The sequence below is a fragment of the Galeopterus variegatus genome, unplaced genomic scaffold (genome assembly GCF_000696425.1).
Source record: "Galeopterus variegatus unplaced genomic scaffold, G_variegatus-3.0.2 Scaffold457, whole genome shotgun sequence".
Lineage (NCBI taxonomy): Eukaryota > Metazoa > Chordata > Mammalia > Dermoptera > Cynocephalidae > Galeopterus > Galeopterus variegatus.
The window spans coordinates 365,629-370,512 of NW_007726568.1; the positions used below are offsets into that span (position 1 = coordinate 365,629).

The 4,884-nt window shown below is 49.1% G+C and overlaps 1 pseudogene; it reads left to right on the forward strand.

The window, feature by feature from the left end:
* The first annotated feature begins 394 nt into the window (after window positions 1-394).
* LOC103587525 lies at window positions 395-1,909 on the forward strand (annotated as a pseudogene).
* The last annotated feature ends 2,975 nt before the right edge of the window (window positions 1,910-4,884 follow it).

The following is a 4,884-nucleotide window of genomic DNA, read 5'->3' on the forward strand; positions in this document are numbered from 1 at the left end:
GTCCCCGGTCCAGTACGGGCGTGACACTGAGGGTTGCGGTCCGTTGCCAGACACGAAAAAAGACAAAAAAAAGGAGAAAAAAAAACCCCATGTTTTAGCCTAAGTGTATGAGCCAACTTTGTAAAAAGTGTTAGAAGGGTGGTTCCTCAGGGGGCCTGGGGCAAATCATCTAGTGAACAGAACCTTAGATGCTGTCCAGGGCTACCCCACCATTATGGACTGAACATAATTCAGAGGTTGAAATATGAAGTCCCAATGTGACAATATTAGGAGGTAGGGTCTTTGGGAAGTAATTATTAGGTCATGAGAGAGGATGGAGCCCTCAGAAACCGGATTAACACTCTTATGAGAAGAGACAAGAGGATCTACTCTGGCTGGTTCCACCTTAGCTACCATGGGGCAGTGACAGCAACAGAGGGACAAGAGGTACATTACCTGTGCTGAGTACACTCACTTCTATGGGGACAAGAAGCCAGATGTCCCTCAAGCATATTTTTGTTGTTTGACCACTGCAGTTTCTCTCTTCAGCCCCTCTTCTACCTGCCTATACCCCCAAAGGCATCATCTTTGACTTGCTGAACATTGTTCTGTGGCTTAAGAAGTACAGGACCAACCCCAGCAATGGCGAGAAGATAGATGGGAGGTCCCCGGTCAAGCTGAATGAACTTTGCCCAAAACAATGAAGGGAAATCCCATTGCCCGGTGCTGTTCACTGTATTCACCAACAACACCCACATCATGGCCCGAGACACATCTACGCCTATGAGGCAGTGCAACAGCTGAATATTAAGGTCAAGGACTTTGGAGACCTGCTTGACCAATGAGCCCTTCTCCCCATAGGACATCACTCTCCAAGATCCCACCAATGTGGACAAGGTCAATGTCTCCGGCATCTTTCATGTTAAGAATCACATGAAAACAAGAGACCCAGACAAAGAAACAGCCAAACAGGACCCAACTTACTTGAAAAACATTAATGCCAAGACCCGAGAGACCCTGCAGGAGCTCTCCAAGGAGTTCAAGGGAGACGAGATTCTGGCAGCCTCCATGAAAGTCCTGGAGAAGAAGGAAGTGGACAACTGAACTGTCCACTCTTACATGGGATGGGTCAGAGCTTCCTTCTCCCCCACCGTGACAGTTCCAGGGACCACTCTCACATCGACAAAGACATGTTGTGCACCAGTTTGTGAAGAAAGGCTGCATCCAGCTGCACACTGGCAGGAGCCCTCTCAACCTGCAGCGGCACTGCCACCTGACACCAAAAACATGCAGAAACTTCACCAAGCTTTGCGAGAAGCATTGTTATGATGGCATCATCTTTCATAGATCCATCAGCAAGTTTGGGATCCAAGGGGGTGATCCACTGGTACAGGCTCGGGTGGAGAGTCTTACTGGGGAAAGCCCTTACTGAGCTCCGGCCCAACCTCCTGCACAGGGCAAGGCATCCGAGGCATGGCCAACTCCAGGCCCTACAGCAACGAGTCTCAGCTCTTTGTCACATTTCGATCCTGGGCTTACCTGGACAAGAAGCACATCATCTTTCAGTGGGTTGTTCAGGGCTGACATACTGACAGCCATGGTGAATATGGAGGGTGACCCAAAACTGACTGCCCTATTGAGAAGGTCCCTGTCGACGCCACCTCAGTGTTCAAAGGTGTCTACAAGGAGTCTGAGCTCACATTTTCCCTCAGGGCAGCCCAGAGGCCAAAGTGAGGACCAGCCAGCCCCAGCTGGGAAGCCAGGCCCTCCGATGTACCGCCAGGGGCTGGGCAACTACATCAAACTGGCAGCCCTGCAGCTGCCCTTGTGGCCAAAAAAAAGTCCAGCTGAGGCTGTGGGGACTTCAGGTCCTGGTAGCAGCAGGACAGCCACTCTGGATCCTCTACTGCCTCGGCCCTCTCCGCCTTAATCACAATCATGATGAGACTTCACACCTGGGTGCAGCCAACAGCTCCTGCTGCGACTGGAGAAGGAAAAGCAGAAGTCACCCCACCCTGCTGCCTCCCCACCACAGCTAAGGAGGTGGCCTTGCTGCTCTCAGGGCCTGTCCTTGTGCTCAAAGGCTCTGCTTCTCAGTCCTGATGCTTCTGGCTTCCTGCCAGCTGCATCGGCATTTCCTAATTTAAAGATCCCTCCCCTGACTCCTATTTTACTGTTATGTGTTCAAAAAAATTTTTTAAAGGAAAGAAAGAAGGAGAGACATAAGAGAGCTTGCTTCCTGTGTGCGTCTCTCTGCTCTTCACCATGGGAGGACACAGCAAGAAGACGACACTCTATGAACCAGGACTCACCAGACACTGGATCTGCTGCACTTTAATCCTATACTTCCCAGTCTGCAGAACTGCGAAAAATAAGCGTTCCTTGTTTAAGCCACTTAGTCTATGTTACATTTGTTATAACAGCCCAAACTGACTAAGACACCCGCCATACCAATAAGAAAGAAAATGAAGTCCAGGAGTGGCCAAGTGACTTTCCCAAGGCCTGGCAAGTGCACAGAGCCACGCCTGGACCCGGGTCTCCTGGCGTCCACTCAGTGCTGTTCCTCTGCACCAGGGGCCCACAGTTCTCCAGCTGCTGGCCCGCACCTCCCTGTCCCTTTTCAGAATCCCAGTCCCTTCCCAAAGTCTGGCTACTCCTTTTTTTTTTTTTTCATTTATATTTTTCTTTGTTAAAGCTAAAATAAGATCCTGCAGGTCTCCATCCAAGATCACTTCTGCAGAGCCGCCTCACCTGACCCCAGGGCCAGGTTGGATCCCTCAGTTTTAGGCTCTCATTTTCTTTTGCATATTTACTTAGTGTGATCACACCTCTATTAGTATCTGTGAGTTGATCTGGGTTCACTCTTGCATCCCCAGTGCCAGCACATAGTAGGTGCTCAATAAATGAAGGCTCCAAATGCAGACAGTTACACTGGACCTATCCTGCAGGGTGGTGTTTCTCAAATGGCATGGAGGTTGCTGGATTTCAAAATACATAGACTCCCTCCACCACCCCCCCATCCACTCCAAAAGGGAAGGAGTCCTCACCCTGCCCACTTTATAAGAATCTGTGTGTGTGAGGTGATGTTCCTGGGTGACACAGGAACTTGCACATGAGCCTGGAGGCAGTAAAAAAGTTGACAACTGTTGCTGTTTGCAGATCTGTTTGGAGGTTCGGGAGTAGAGGAGTGAGTGGATGGAAGCTGGGTAAGAATCTGTGGGCCTGGTGGGAAGGCTTGGAGGGCAGGAAGTGCTACATACGGCATGGAGTTGGCAGAGAAGGCCCCCAGAGATGTTATTGACACCAGAGCTGTGGGGTGATCATGGGCAGTCCTCGCTTTCTACTGAGGGTCTCCAGGGCCTCCCTAACCTAAGAAATAAGAAATAAATAATACTAAGAAAATAAATACTCCACACACAAAATAAATAAATAAATAAAAATAAAGCTAAAATAAGATTGACTGACTTCTCTCATAAGACATTTTGGAATAGGGCTATTTCCCAACAAACTTCATGCTTCTTTAGGAGTCATAATTATGCTAACGACCATAATAACGACAATAACTAACATTCATTCAATGCTCATCTGCGCCAGGGCCCGCCGCTAAGTGCTTTGTGGGCATCGTCCATTTCACCTTCACAGTAATACTATGGCGCTGTCACTATGGTTCCCACTAGGTAACAGAGACTTTGAGATGCTGAGACAACCACACACACAGCTAGAAAGAGCTGGGATGCCACATACTGCCGACCCCACTGGAACATGAGTAGAGCTGCTGTGCTGCCCCATCGGGACTCCTCTTATCTCTTCTCCACCCCCCATGACCTATACCAAGGGGATCCTCAAGACCAGCCATGCTTGGGAATAAGAACCATCCAGGGAGTTTATTAAAAATAAAATGCTCAGGCCATTCACTTACTGAATCAGAGTGCTCTAGGTCACAGCCCATGAATCTGTACTTAAAAATGACCTCCCCAGGTGCTGCTGCTACACACCATGTTTGGGAGCTTCTGTTTAAGGCTGTTGACTTTTCTGGCTGTGTGGAGCCAAAGAATCTAGGCTGCAAGACCTCCTGCCTTTCTCTTCCCTTCTCCATGGGCTGCTCGTGTAGTTTTACTTTCTATATACTCCTCGTGTCCGTGGATAAAAACAAAGGTGGTGTGTCGGGACTAGGGTCCTGTAAGACACCTGGCTGTTTAAGGAAATTCAGACATCTGGCCCTCCTGCCACTTGCCTCCTGTCCGGAGGGAGAGTTGTTACATGCAGGCAGAGGCCGGGTGGCCAGGGGAAGGGGAAGACAGCACTACCGCCAGCTGCCCACCCCTGCTTTCTGTGGCCGGCAGCTGCAGAGACAGTTCTCCCCTGCACGTCCATCACTTCTTCCAGTCAGTGGCGTCCAGCCGGGTCCTGGGTCAGGAAGTTCACAACAGTTTGCTAAATAGTATTGAACTGACTTCATAGCATTCCAAGGGAGGCAGAGCCGTGGAAGGCTAGCCAGAGGAGGGACCGAGAGGCTACCTGGTCATTTTACTGATGGGAAACCGAGGTCAAGAGAGGGAAATGAAGGGGAGGTATCTATATTTTGACTCATATTTATCTATGAGAAGATTCAGGCTCAAAGAGTTGTTGAGAGGCTTACCCTGAGCCAAATAGTGTTAAATACACAAGTAGGTGAGATAGTTAGTTATCCAGAACAAGAAATAGGATGGTCCACTGGGGTTACCAAATTAGCTCTCTGAACTGTGGGACCATCTGTCTCTGGTACACATTGATCGGGAAGGTTTAGAAAATATAACACCTGATTCAATGGGTACACAATTATTTGGAAAGTCATTCTCAGAAAGCAGTACACATATGGCCTAAAAACTTCTTCCTTACGAAAATCTCCTGCCCATATCCAGGACT